The sequence below is a fragment of the Anas platyrhynchos genome, chromosome 2 (genome assembly GCF_047663525.1).
Source record: "Anas platyrhynchos isolate ZD024472 breed Pekin duck chromosome 2, IASCAAS_PekinDuck_T2T, whole genome shotgun sequence".
NCBI lineage: Eukaryota > Metazoa > Chordata > Aves > Anseriformes > Anatidae > Anas > Anas platyrhynchos.
This window is the reverse complement of record NC_092588.1, coordinates 91,904,778-91,920,375: the sequence shown is the minus strand read 5'-3', so window position 1 is coordinate 91,920,375 and position 15,598 is coordinate 91,904,778. Positions and strand designations below refer to the sequence as shown.

The 15,598-nt window shown below is 42.6% G+C and overlaps 1 long non-coding RNA gene across 1 annotated transcript in view; it reads right to left on the bottom strand.

Annotated features, from left to right (window-relative positions):
• The window catches only part of LOC106015575 (uncharacterized), a 30,877-nt gene extending 16,162 nt beyond the window's left edge, over positions 1-14,715 (bottom strand). The window contains exons 1-2 of the long non-coding RNA XR_001187693.5: positions 14,580-14,715; positions 6,208-6,353 (exon numbers count right to left, since the gene is read on the bottom strand). This is a non-coding gene — a long non-coding RNA (uncharacterized lncRNA). The remainder of the gene's footprint in view (positions 1-6,207; positions 6,354-14,579) is intronic.
• Between the last annotated feature and the right edge of the window lie 883 nt (positions 14,716-15,598).

The following is a 15,598-nucleotide window of genomic DNA, read 5'->3' as shown; positions in this document are numbered from 1 at the left end:
CCATCATATCAGAGGTGTTATAAATTAAGATACAACTCAATCTGAATTTAGTAATATTTATGTAATATTTATAAAAGGCAAGTAAACAGAGCTGGGTGCACAGGGAGTCTACGCTTTACCAAAATGCACACACGAACATTGAACTTTCTAAATGTACAGAACATTGCTTTTACATAATAAACCCAAGTATGTCTATACATATGTACAATCAGAAAAGGTAATGTCCATGACTGGGGGAGCATAGTTGGCATTGGTAATCCTGGTTGAAATGCTCCCATATCTTTCATGACTTCATTAATTTTTCTCTGATCACATAACAGTCTCCATTTTCCATATCAAAGGGAAACATCCGTCTCCTTTTCAAGGCCAAACAAGGGCCTGGGTCAAAATGAAAGTCCAAGTCAACAGAGGGCAAAACAGCAGAGGGGTCTGCGATGGCAGTAGCGGTGGGGGGGCAGCTGGTGTAGCATAAGGATCAGTGGACGAGCCCGCACTCCCTCACTATCTGGCAAACCACACGTTTCTGACTGTGGCCCCACATGGTTGTTTAAGGCCTCAGAAACTGCTCACCAGGTGCTGAGCAATCCCACTGCAACCTTGTCATTTCTAGTTGCAGAGTCCCACACTTTGACCTCAATTTGGTCCCATGTTTCAGGATCATAAGCTACCTGATTGTTAATGTGATATATGAGTAATAATTTGTGTCAAGAAGAGGGTTGATATTAATAAAGGGGGAGATGTGGGAGTGTGGCCATGGGGGTCGGCAAGCCCAATGGTTGATGATAACATCAGGCTCTTAAGGATGAGGCCATCAGGAATATAAAGACTTTAGAAGGAACAAAGGGTGATTCAGGAGAGCCATTCCATCTGGGGTTGCTTGTTCTCCAGCCAGTTGCTTGTTTTCTAGCTGTTAAGGCATGGAAGTTGCTGGGTGTCTGCTGTTGCCAGGCAAAGTTGTTTGACCAATGAAAAGTTGTTTGAAAAGGACTGCTGTGAGGAGAAGGGTATAGGAGCGGAGCCTGTCCTCAAGATGAAAAGGCAATACGATATAATTAAGTTATCATCAATAAAGAAGTAGAAAAAAGGAATGAATAGGGACAGGCTAGCAGAACAGGGACCAGGACATGAACAGGAACATTGATTGCCTTATGAAGACAGGTTCGGCCAAATTCAGCAAACTGCTCAAAGAAACTTGTACAGAAAATCACTGGAAATGGGTGAACCGGAGCTGGGAAGAAGCTAAAGTTGAGAGAAGTGGAGCCGTACACACAACTGGCCCTCGCTGGTAAGCAGCTGTGCATTATGGTCCTTAGCAACAAAGATGTATGTGCATTATACGTCCTTAGCAACAAAGACTGTCCTGGTAACCTTACAGCTTATTCTCTTTATTAGCAATCAGATGGTTTATGATTCCGAAATATGGGACCAAACTGAGGTCAAGGTGTGGGACTCTGAAACTAGAAATAACAAGGTTGCAGTGGGATTGCTCGGCACCTCGGGAGCAATCTCTGAGGCCTTAAAGAGCTGTGTGGGGCTACAGACTGTCCTGGTAATCTTACAGATTATTATTCTCTTTATTAATGTTATACATGAAGCACTCAACTCAATTTGAATTTATTAATAATAAATTAGTAATAATAAATAAATAGTAATAAATAATTTAGTAATAATAATAAATACTAATAATAAACCCGATTACGTCTATACATATATACAATCAGAAAAGGTGTCAAACAATGGTTTAAGTTCCTCTAAGTTCCATGACTTAACAGTCTCCATTTTCCATTCCTTTTCTTGATTACAAACACCAGAGAATTCCAGGGCTAGTCATGGGAACAATATGTTGTGCTTTAGGTTGTTAAGCAACTTGGCCTTTGGGCCTTATGTATCCTGTTCTTCCCGAATCGGAGAAAAGCGTATCCATCTCCTTTTCAAGGCGAATAGGGCCTGGGTCAAAAGGCATGTCCAGGTCAACAGGGGGCGAAACAGCAAAAGCCTTCGATGGCTGTAGCAGCAGAGGGGCCCATGGCGTAGCAGTCGGATCGGTAAAGGAGCCCACAGCTCCCTCACTGTCTGGCAAACCACACGTTTCTGACTGTGGCCCCACATGGCGGTTGTGGGGCCCACTGCAAAATGGGGCCCAATCAGGCACTACTTTACAATATTAAGGTGTATATGACAAACCTGAAGAGCTTTATCACACAAATTGTGTTGATGGAAACATTCTTTACAGTTGCCTCTTCCCTGTCATCTAACAGTACTAAAAACAAGTGAAAAATCAACCTACTGGATTAATGATGAACACAGGCAAGGGACAATCTCTTAATTTAGTAGAAATAGAAAGTTTAAAACAACCTTCAAGTGTCATCAGCAAAGGCAGTGCAGAAATTCTCCCTCTTTCACGACACAATTCTGTCAATTAGCCAGAAACAGCGATTACCAGTTCTTTTCTTTAGTATTTGTGATGAACTAAAACTTTCTGAAGATGATAGATAGCTCCTTGGAAAATACAATGTTCAGTTCTGCTAAATTTGCACTTTCCTGTTTTTTGTTTTTGTTTTTCTTTTTCTTTTTTTAAACCATTCTTTCACAGAGTCCATGAAGAGAAAGAAGTTGGAGCTGCTGGGGGAAACAGGAGCAACAGGACACACACCACAGAAGAAAACGCCAAGGAATAACTTCAAGGAGACCACAGAGCTTTCTCATTTAGCTTACTGACCAGGGCAAAGACGTGTTCCTACACTTTCGTTAATTAAACAGAAAAGTTAACATTGTTAGCAACATTAGGAACGAAATCTCATTTAAATTGTTCCAAAACAAAATAAAAAAGCAGTTGATATATTCAGAGGATGACCTTTGAGAATACTGGCTTCATTAACATTTCAAACAGCAAAGCACAAACTTAAGACAGGAAACAGAATTACAGTGCTATTTGACTCCAGAAATGTATATCATTAGCATGCCCATAATTAACAGGATACCAATGTTTGTCCCATTGTCTCTGTTAATAATGGTGTAACATGTGAACGGGACTTCTTCTAAGTTGAATGGGATCTTTAAATTTATTGCACATGTTAAGCACGAGTGTTATATATGGAGTGGTAATTTGTGTCGAGAAAATGGTTGATATTAATGAAGAAGGGGGAGATTTGGGAGTGTGGCCATGGGGGTTGAAAAACCCCAAGGATGAGATAATATTAGACTCTCAATGATGAGGCCATCAAGAATATAAAAGAGTTCAGAGGGAACAAAGAAGGGTGATTCAGGAGACTCCATGCAGTCTCTGGTTTCTTGTTCTCCAGCCATTAAGGCATGGAAGTTTCTGGGGGTTTGCTGTTGTTGTTATATTCAAAGTTGTTTGACCAATGAAAAGTTGTTTTGAAAAGGACTGCTGTGGGGAGAAGGGTATAAGAGAGGAGCCAGCCCTCAAGATAAAAAAAAAAAGACATAACTTCATTAAATTGTGTTGCCATCAACAAAGAAGCAGAAAGAAGGAATGAATAGGGACAGGCTAGAAGAACGGAGACCAGGACGGGAACAGACACATTGATTGCCTCATGAAGAAAGAGGTTCGGCCAAACTCAGCAAACTGCTCAAAGAAACTTGTACAGAAAGTCGCTGGAAATAGGCACACTGGAGCTGGGAAGAAGCTCAAGTTGAGAGAAGCGGAGCCATGCACACAACTGCCCCTCGCTGGTAAGCAGATGCGCATTATGGTGAATCATACGTCCTTAGAAACAAAGACTGTCCTGGTAACCTTACAGCTTATTCTCCTTATTAACCACTGGACAGTTTATGAGCCTGAAACATGGGACCAAATTGAGGTCAAGGTGTGGGACTCTGCAACTAAAAATAACAAGGTTACAGTGGGATTGCTCGGCACCTGGCAAGCAGTCTCTGAGGCCTTAAAGAGCTGTGTGGGACCACAGTCAGAAACGCGTGGTTTGCCAGACAGTGAGGGAGCTGTGGGCTCCTTTACTGATCCGATTGCTATGCCATGGGTCCCTCTGCTGCTACAGCCATCGAAGGCTTTTGCTGTTTCACCCCCTGTTGACCTGGACGTGCCTTTTGACCCAGTCCTAAAAGGAGATGGGTATGCTTTTCTTCGATTCGGGAAGAACGGGATACATAAGGCCTCAAGACCGAGTTGCTTGACAACTTAAAGCAAGACATATTGTTCAAAAGGAATGGAAAATGGAGACTGTTAAGTTATGGAATTTAAAGGATTGTTTGTTACCTTTCCTGATTGTACGTATGTATAGGCATACTTGGGTTTAGTATGTAAAAGCAATGTTCTGTATATTTAGAATGTTTGATGTTCGTATGTGCGTGTGGAGCGTAGACTCCTTGCACACCCAGCGCTGTTTACTTGCCTTTTATACCTAAGTATAAATATTACTAAATTCAGATTGAGTTGAGACTTCATTTATAACATGAGTAAAACCAAACAAGCCCCTTTCTGCTCTGAAAGGAAGGGATGCCTCCACACCTACCTGTCCTCCTAGCCTCGCACAAACAATTGCAGAAGGTAGAGGCAGGTTGCACTTAAAACACAAAGTCGCCCTTCCCCATCACACCACAGCAAATTAGTTGCCTGGGGAACCACCAGCGACCTATGTAGGTGTTAGAGAAAGAAGTTCAGAGGCTAGCATTACCCCTTCCACACGATGCCATGGGGGATGGCAGATCCCATTCCTCTGAAGGGGATGATTTTCTCTAGACGTACCAGTGGTGCCTCTTCTTGGATGGATTAGTGATGATATCCATCCCCATGAAATACACTTGGGCCCATTCCTTAGACTGCAATCAATCAACTAATGCACAAGTCACCACTTAGCAAGCTGCTCCTCCTTTAAAGGACAGTATGCACATTTGTGGGTTTGTTTTTTAAAAATACACACACCACACGTAAGAGTATTTCTGCTGTTTCCTCAGATGTATTCTGCAGTCAGACCTCACTGCTGGGAAACATCGCTCTGATATTCTGTCTACTCTCAATTTCATTCTCTTTTCCCATGTTAGACCTTTTCAAACAAATCTCCCCCCTCCATAGTGTCTGTATTCCCAAGCCATGGCACCTGTAGGCCACTTGGTCATAAACTGACAGGTTGTAGGACTTATCTCACCTATGTCAGACCAGCCTGACAATATGCAAAGACCCATCTAATGCCTTATGATAGAGAGGCAAGGCATGGTAATGAGTTCCTAAAATGATTCTGCCTATTCTCAGGGTACAATGAAGGGCTTAGCATGATGAAGTCATGAAGTGTCACTGCCATCCCTACAGTTCTGTGATTAAACCAAGTTAAGTATTTTCCATCTATTTCCCTTGTTATTCCTTTCCCATGCAAGGGGGCTGAAGTAGAAAGAAATTCAGTTTACCCTCTTGTAAGGTTTGGGGGGGGGGGGGGGGAGAGAGGGGGGAATTATTTACAACCTCCCTCTCCTTGTATTAAGGCATCATTTAGATTATGAGTTTGCTTACAAACTCCTTAAAAAAAATCACAAGGATGCTTATCTGACCAGTTGTTTTGGTCACAAAATAAACATGAACCTGTCATCATCAAGCTGTTATACAATTACTGTTGTGCTCCAGATTATGGCACCAACCTCTTAAGGGTTAAGGAAATAATTATGGTGGGGCTGAGAGACTTAGTAAACAGGGGAAGATCAAGGATGAACCAGATTTGTTGATCCCAGCAGAGAACTACAATTAAGATGTAATATTTCCTAAAATTTTTATTTCTCCCTCCCACCCACCCACCCCTCCACCCTTACTGTTTATCAGTATTAAAAAGGCAATTTATACTTTGCAGTTCTCCAGATCTGCCAGTATATTTCACAGCAGGCAGGTAAGATTAAACTGTCCATCACAACAAGCTGTCCTTTCCCTGTTCTTATATTATCAAAGTCTATTGAGATTAGAGCCATAGAAAACTGGAGGAAATTTGCCTCAAGTTCATGAGCTTATGAAGTTAAATTCCTATACACCTGTAGTTTTCATTAATAAGAAAGCAAAATCCCTGAGGTTCCCTCAGTGGCAGGGGAAGAGTTTAAGACTGAGAAACATTATATGCATTTGCTGAACTTTTTCAGGACATCACAAAATGTCTTCCCAGAATGCCCTAACGCAGCAGATAACTGGAAAAGAAAGCAAAATCTCTCAGAAACATGGGGCTGATCTGTTTAAAGAGGGAAACTGCTTACCCCAGTCAGCAAGACCATGAGAAAGGCTTTGAGCCACTTTCCTTTCCACGGGACTCTTATCCAACCTCTTGCCTACTGCTGTGTGTGAAGGTCACTTCAAAATACTTGACTGGCTCCACATACCAGCATCAACACCACCACGACTCCTCAAAAAAAAAAAAAAAAAAAAAAAGGATGGTGTTTATCACCTTTCATTAGGAGTCAATATTACAGCTTCTCTTTATCAGTTACGCATGATGAGTGATACCAATCTCAATAACACATGTACAAGGTGCTTCTAGATTCGTTATTGGTTTATATGCTTCTCACCCAGATCTGAAAACCAGGACACGTCACTGTATTATGTAGCCATCTCCTGCTTGCTCCACAACCTAATATCCCTGTTCTCCGTTCACTTCATGAACACCCTTTCAGCAGCACCTACCATGCCAACTCTAAGTCATCTAGGCTCAGAGTACCTACAGGACTCCTCCCATGATGCATCACTCCTCGCCCGCCAGTTGAGCTGATCTCTGTTTGGCAAAGGTCTGGGTACTTTCCCTAGCGTTTGAACCAAGGCTATGAAGCAATGGATGACCACAGATTGTCAGCTATCTCCATGTGGCTGTCACCTTCTAACTGGCAAGGCCAAGCACTCCATATCTGACCAGAAGCAAACATAACTTGTGTTGTGGTTCAACCTGGCTGACAGCTCAGCACCACACAGCCACTTGCTCACCCTCCCCCCTCCCTCTCTGGAATGGGGGAAAGAAATGAGAAAAAGAAGCCCACGGTTTGAGATAGAGACAGTTTATTAGGATAGAAAAGAAAATGATAACAATATGTACAACACAAGTGATGCACACTGCAATCACTCACCACCCGCTGACCGATGTCCAGCCTATCCCCAAGCAGCCGCCCCCCCGACCCAGTCTAGCCACCCCTATATATTGTTTAGCATGATGTCAGGTGGTATGGAATACCCCTTTGGCCAGTTTGGGTCAGCTGTCCTGGGCCTGTCCCCTCCCAGCTCCTGCTGCACCCACTGGCAGGACAGAGCGAGAAGCTGCAAAGTCCTTGCCTTAGTGTAAGCACTGCTCTGCAACAATTAAAACATCAGCATGTTATCAGCACTCTTCTCATCCTAATCCGAAACATAGCACCCTACCAGCTACTAGGAGGAAAATTAACTCTATCCTAGCTAAAACCAGGACAACTTGGCTCCAAGTGGTGCTGAATGCCTGTGGTAAATCACAAATGTTTGTGCTACGGAGCAAGCCAGCTAGTTGTTATATTCAGGGAAACCACTCAGCATGAGCTGATTCAAACTGCAAAAGCCCTGGGACATCCCAACACCATGATGATGGGAACAGCCTAAGGGACCAAGGGAAAAATGAGTAATCACACATAAAAAACTGCTACTGGGAGCAATGCATGGAGCTCTGTGTCAGAGCCCAGGTACACCCCACGGTTTTGTTTGCAGTGTAGATAAAGTCTACCTCTTTCTTTATGGACCTCCGGTCAAAACCAGAGGTCACCCTTCCAACCAGAGCAGCGTAAGGAAAGAAGGCCTTCTAGGTCACCCATACCCTTTTGTGCTGTCTCCACCAAACTCTACCTTTGGATGCTTGCTGACACAAAGCCCTATTAATGCACAGTTGAAGGAATTTAGGGAACCACATTTCTTAGAAACCTTTACTAGATACACTTTATCATTCCTAATCTAAAGCACCTTTCTTCCCACTAAAGTCCCGTGCTACTTAAAAAACAGAACTGCCTGAGGACAGACGTGTCCCTACAGAGAAAGCACAGAACATAAACTTCCTATCCATCCCGTGACTGACGAGTCTCATTATCTGGGGTGACAGTCAAACACAGAGAAATTAAGCACTTTCACAGCTTGGAGAACAGAATGAAAAGGCAGAAATGTGAAAGAGTGAAGGGCTGAAAATATTTGCTCCTCAGAAGGATTGATTTTTAAATCCTCTGCTTCACATATATGAGGCAGCAGCAGGAAATCTTGCATACCCAGATGTATGTTTCAGCCAGGAGGAATGGGCTCAATAAATCCAGTAAACATGAAACTGTTGAGGACAGGTAGACGTAATTCTTTTTCCAGCTGCAATCTGCTAATTGATAAAGTACATGACTGTTCGCAGTTCATTTTTCTCACCCATTTAACAAGAATTACAGCTACACATTCTTATAAAATTCCTCAGCAGCTGTAGACTACAGGAGAAGGGGACAAAGGGAAGGAAACAATGCCTTCCAGCTTCATAAACAAATTAGAGCTGGGAGAAGATGTACTTCAGTACTGGCTGTTATTTTTGCCAGCTCTTTAGACAGGATCTAAATCTGTTACAGAAGTGGACGAAACGTACATCCTTTTGCTATGCCCACCTCCCCTCAGCAGATTCCGTCCCACCCCTAGGTCTGGTAGTTCACAGCGCAGGCTCTGTTTGAGGACATCCTTGATGGGAATAAACAGATCTTGCAGCAATCACGTTTGGGTTAATTGCTGCTATTGTACTCAAGCACAACGTTGACCTGAAGTGCCCACTGTGCTTTCCTTTGAAGCTATGCCCACTTAGAATTCAAATGAGAGCATCTCCTATTGATGATTCACCAGCAGATAAGCAGAAGACCAAAGGTACTAAATGGGTTCCTCAGACATAATCACATTTTCTAAAGCGAGCACTGAGAAAGCATGAAGATGAGACTAGCTTTCAGTAATAGTACAGAAAGATGTATTGGTGAAAAATGTTTTCAAAAGATTAATTTTTCAGAACAAACAAGGATTGATACAACAGAAGGCAACTGCAATACATACATGTATAATTGCTCATGCTAAGCACAAACAGAAACAAGGAGACAAAGCCACAGAAAGACTCCAACACAAGTTTATAAGGAGCTTTTACATAGCAGGGGGACGTGTTTGAGATAAACAGTGAAGTTGATGAACAGTAAGCCACCTCTCTATACTTACAGCAATGTCAAATCTAATGCACAGAGGCAACACCACAGCAGCAATCCACACAAAACCACAACAGCCATGGGTCCCAGCAAAGACCCCACACCTCAAGGGCCACAAGGCTAAGCGTGCTCTAAAGCTTACCACTAACCCCGTTTGCCTATCCAACATTCTTCAGCAGTGGCAGTCACTGAAGTAGTCTATCTACCTGTTAAAGTACACAGACAGCAACAGGAGAACCAAAATCTGTTTCCAGGAAGATCTGTTACAAAAAGAAACAAACCCAGCAGTAAAAAAATAAAAATAATAATTAAAAAAAATCCCCAATGAGCCCTGTTGAGTATCAGTCTCCCTGCATAGATGTTAACGGGCAATAACAAAGAATTTAAATTCCCACAGGCTTCATATGTTCAAACCTAATCAAATATATTTACAGCAACATAAGGAATGAGAAGGGAAAAAAAAAAAAAAAACACCCTGTGTTGTGACAGACATCCACAACACTCTCTTGGTCAGGCTAACAGCTGGATAGCTAGCAAAGAAACCAGATGGGAGGCAGCCCAGCTTGTTATCCTGCAGCAAAGCTGCTGTAATTTAGCAGGCACTGAGACAAATCAGCAAGATTTACTTGAGACACCTGAGACACCCCAGATACTTTGTGGCAAAGGAGGAAGAAAAATCCTGATTTCTTGGTGATGAATGGAAGGGGTAAGAGTGGGGCAAACACCTGCAGACATGAGCAGCTCTGCAGTCACCAGCCCTTCATACCTTTTGTGGGAGCAACAAATTAATCCACAAGGAGCTCACATGCAGGAGCAGTGGATACAACCAGAGCTCTCTAGCTCTGAAGTAAACTGTAAATGACTAATTAAAGGCCAAATAGTATTACCATTACTCATGTTGCCTGGTATGTTCTGCTGTGAGTGGTCCCTTTGGCTTCAATTAGTTGCTATCCTGATGGGTGCTGACTAAATAGCAGGTAAATGCCCAGTCTTGGCAAGTTGAGAAATACTGCCTTTTTGAGAAAGTTTTCTTACCGAATGCCTTGTTGCTTTGCAGCTCATTACCCCACCTGAGGTGAGCAATTCAGGACTCTGAAAAGTCTCAATACTACACTTCTTGTTTGAGAAGTCTGCTTTTTCCTGGAGACAAATGCTGTGAGCCACACCTGCATGAGTCCTCAGCAGGACCTAGAGGAGAAGCTGGCTTGGGCACATCCTCAACAGAGAGGCTCTGAAGTTCATGGAGTGCCATCCCTCACCTCCTGCAAGTTGCCCCCACTGCCACCAGGCTTTGGTGGCTGAATTATGGCCTGGGGGAGCACACTGGAGAAAACATTTTTGATGTTTCAATTTTAAAGAGAGACAGGGAGATGCTGCAATGTCAATTACAGCAGAGTTTGTGTGCTCAGAAACCTCCCAAAGAGGGATTTTAGAGCTGCTCTCATCTTACATACGCCCTCCGCACAGGGCTGTGTGTGTGTCAAACAGTCCAAAACAAAAATACCCCAAATATATATAACCCCCCAGCAATAAAAAAGTCATAAGAATCAGCTGTTATTTTTCATTTCATAGCTTTTTAGAAGCTCAGTAGAAGTTTGTGGGGTATTTGTTTTTAAATGGCTTCTTGTAGCACATTAAAGACACCAGATGCTTTGTATTTATTACACAGCCATCCCAGCTTGCATGGGAACAAGACATTATTTTGTGAAGTTTTTCTTCTAATATCTCTATTTATATACAGCACTGATCTTACTCCATAACAAGACCAGATTGACATTATGTTCTGGAAAGCTTCATGTCTTTCAATTTCAGGAAAAATAGGACCAATTTCTTATAAGTTTTTCCTCCTCCTCCACCCCCTCCTCAACAGAAAAAGAGGTTTTCCTATGAACCCGGTGAGCACAGGCTAACTGAGGGTCATCGGGAGAGCAAACTCGGGGGCAACAACATTACAGAAAATGTTGAAGCCTTTGATGAGAAGTTCCCTTTGTTTATCTGTAACTTTAAGCTGTATCAATTGCTCAAACTGCTTTTGTCACCTCAGCTGACTTCGCTGAGCAAAGAGGACTTGCTCAGCACCAGAGTGCCTGGAAAGATCCCAAAAGCCCCTGCAAAAGATCCAGGCAACATCTCCAACACCAGAAAAAGCAAAGTGTGCTCCCAGTAACACCTGCAAGGATCAGCAGGGACCGGATGGTCATGCACAGCTTGTTGTCTTATTTCCACCTCCTCTGCTGGGCTTACCTGACAGTTAGGTAGAGGATTTATCTCCCTTGTGGTAAATAGGGAAGTTACATGGGTGCTTAGATTACAGAAGTTTTAAATATCTCATGAGCTTTTTCCAGCTTGAGTCTTAACCAGTTGTCAGCAAAGAAGCACATGCCTCCATTGGCAAACACAGGGGGAGAAGGAAAAGGGAAAAGCACAAAAGACAGCCCAAAAGTAGTAAAAGGAAAACAGGCTTTGCATTCCACATGCCATCTTCAGGTCTTAACTGGTTGCACCACTTGAGGCCAGGCTGGCTATGAACTGGAGACAGCAGCCCAGATCACCTTGGAGCCAGTGACTTTTTAGTTTATTTGTGTGTTTTTAATGACAGCAGTCAAAAGAGCTGCTGGTGTAGATCTAGAAGTCATGTTAGTGACACCAGCTGGGTTGAGGGAACAGCTAATATATTTGTGTGTAGGTACATCTACAAGAAATCAGCAGAAGCTGATTTTGAATGAAGGAGGGGAAACACATGAGTTATTCAAAGCATGAACCAGGCACTTCCTGAGCAGTCAGTTATGGAAATAAATCATCTTATTTTGATCCTCAGCCATTTATAATCACAAAGAAAAATGGAAGTCTTGTTACCTTTGAAGCCTGCAACCATTTAATCACTCCAAACCTCATCATTCTACAAAAACCCAACTGACTGGCTCCTTTCCTCAGCTGGTCTTTCCCCAAACCCTGAATGTTGATCTACGCACACATGCTCAGTTCAAAGCAGCAAGGCCTGAACAACCCCAGTAACAACCAAGCATCCTCCTTACTCCCGTAAGACTTCAGATGACCCAGGTGAGTTCATAAAACAAGACAAACATAAAAGAGATTTTCCTAATTAAATGAAGGCCATCAAAAGTAATCTAAGTTCTTAAAGAAATGTTACAGTGTTTATAAAGGGAAGATGATGCTGTTCAAACTGCTCCTGAGAGGACCATACAAGCAACAAGTTTTCAGCATCTAGAGTATGTTTGTCTACTAGATACTTAGCAATATATCTATGTACACTTATTAAAAGTGAAAACATAAACAAACCTTGGCAGTGGAGATACCCGCTGTGGATTTAACACATACTGCTCCCAAGTCTATTTATTTTCTCACATGCCTAGAGCACTCCCAACAAAGCCCAGAAGGCTTCAAACAAAACCTTCTAGGGTGCAATACCACCGCCACAGGCAGAGGTAGAAAATAAATGACTTCAGGTGCTTTGGGAACATTAGTGGTGCTGCAGGCAGAGAGGCAGGCAGTGGAAAATAAATACAGCTAAGCAGTGGGAAGTAGATTACTTTTGCTCCTTCAGGCCTCCCACAGGGGAAGTGAATGGCAAATACAAGGCTAGAAAGGACTCCCAGAGTTACCAACACACCCATTTTCCAACGTAGGAAGTTAGACCCTCTCCTTTTAAATTCTTCAGCTGACCCTGCTAACATTATGAAAAGAAAACAGCAAGCTCCAATGAAGTCCTGCACCATTACCACCAGCCATGCCTCAGCTGGCAGAGAACAGCCACCTCCAGCTTGGGACAACTTGGTCAGCAGAAGAAGACGACCTCAGGTGAAGACCCCCTTGACTTACAAAGATGACACAAAGGGTCATCTGATCCTTTGACTAACTTGTACACAGCTAGACTATGACTTGACTATGACAGCTAGACAATTACTAGCTTGAACACAGCAAGCAGGCAAACACCAGCCATGCAGTGAGTATAATGCAAACCGCAATACAAGACTCACACGAAGGGGTGGCACGTGATTAACTTTTGCCAGACAGGCCAGGGCTAGCACAGAGCCAGGTGCACACCAAAACATATAAACACATACCTGTGTTATAAATGACAATACAACTCAATCTGAATTTAGTAATATTTATATGTATTTATATTATATATCTATATAATTATAAATACATAATATATATATATGTATTTATAAATATATGAATATATTTATTATTCATAAATATTCATTTAAAATTATTTTTTAGAATATTTACTAAAACATTTCCATGCCTTAATGGCTGGAGAACAAGAAACCCTAGACGGCATGGCATCTCCTGAATCACCCTTCTTTGTCCCCTATAAACTCTTTTACATTCCTGATGGCCTCATCGTTAAGAGTCTGATGTTATCATCAACCATGGAGCTTGCCAACCCCCATGGCCACACTCCCCCATTTCCCCCTTCTTTAGTAATATCAACCATCTTCTTGACATGAGTTATTACTCCATATATCACAATCCCACCTCTTCTTTTGAATCTCATTAATTCATGTCTTGGCTTCAAATTTGGCCAAGGCCAATTGAACCATAAGAGAGACTCTGTCTTCTTGAGGACTTTCCACTGGGATTGTGGTAAACTGCATTCCTTGGATTATTATTCTCCATACAAGGAGTGTAATACAAGAAATCAAGCACGGGATTGTTAGTAGTCCCAAAATCTTTTCCCTTTCCTCCAACTGCAATTGCATATTGGGTTTCTTTCCTCTGTTTTAACTCACATGGATTATAAATATTAAAGTTCACTGGATTACAGTCTCTTGAACTTTATTCCAGTCTCTTTCTTTATTTCTCCCTTTTTAAGATAGGCCTTTAATCCAGTGCACAAACTAGATTCCTTCTGCCATGTACCCCAACATACACAGCTCCAGCCTCCAGGCGCACACCCACAGAAATAATGACTTTTATTGACTTCTCCGCCACTACTGATACATGGAAAACAACACCACGTCAACCTCGTTCTATTTTTTGGACATATATATTTTTACCTCTACCAAAGGTGCCACTCCCCCTGTGGGGTTTTGGGGTCCCCAGATACAAGTTTTAATATACATAAAATTAGCATTCAAAGGGTAGCTATGCCTGATATACTTCAAGTTCTTTTAAGGTTAACTTTCAGATCTCCAGGAGTAGACTCAACCTTCCAACTTCCAGTTATGGAACCCTTTTCTCCTGACCCATCCTGGAACCTTCAAAGAAGTTCCAAATTCCTGGAACCCTCAAAGAGGTTCCGAATCCCTGGCTGTGTCTGTGTCTAGAGGTATCTTGCAAGTGGTTAACCCACCCACGAATTCTTAGCTTCGGAACTAAGTTCTGTTTCAGTCACACCCTTACACACAGTCACACAACCGAATCCCACCCCAACTGAATGGTATACTCACAAATCCTCTTCATTTGGGTCTTCACACGCAGAATTATGGGTCACAGAGGGAGAACTCTTGGTTCTTTACTTGCCTCTTATGTTCGAAATCAGGTTAGACTCTAGCACCACTTTCCACAAGGGTCACTATGTGGGGCACCTCCCTTTACTGGTCGCAGATCCAAAGTCCAAGAAGATCACATCGGGGTCATCAATTTGTTATACACGAAGACACAACTCAATCTCAATTTAGTAATATTTATAAAAGGCGAGTAAACAGTGCTGGGTGCGCGGGGAGTCTATGTTCTACCAACACGCACACACGAACATTGAACTTTCTAAATATACAGAACATTGCTTTTACATATTAAACCCAAGTACGCCTATACATATGTACAATCAGAAAAGGTATAAACTGAAACATAAACATGTCAAAGTTTTCTGAATTCTGGCAAGCGTTTAACAAAGAATCCTTTAAGTCTATTACTATTAATGTCCATGACTGGGGGAGCATAGTTAGAGTTCATAATCCTGGTTGAAGTGCTCTCCTATCTTCCATGACTTCATTAATTTCTCTCAGATCATATAACAGTCTCCATTTTCCATTCCTTTTCTTGATTACAAACACCAGAGAATTCCAGGGCTAGTCGTGGGAACAATAAGTCTCGCTTTAGGTTGTTAAGCAACTCGGCTTTCGGGCATTATGTATCCTATTCTTCCTGGATTGAAGGGAAACATTTCCATCTCCTTTTCAAGGCCAATAGGGCCTGGGTCAAAAGGCACGTCCAGGTCAACAGGGGGCGAAACAGCAGAGGGGCCTACGATGGCAGTAGTGGTGGGGGGGCCGCTGGTGTAGCAGAAGGATCAGTGGACAAGCCTGCAGCTCCCTCACTATCTGGCAAACCACACGTTTCTGATTGTGGCCCCACATGGCTCTTTAAGGCCTCAGAGATTGCTCGCGAGGTGCCCACACATTGACCTCAAACCCCAGTTTGAGGTCACACACACCTTGTCCCACACATTGAGCTCAATTTGGTCCCA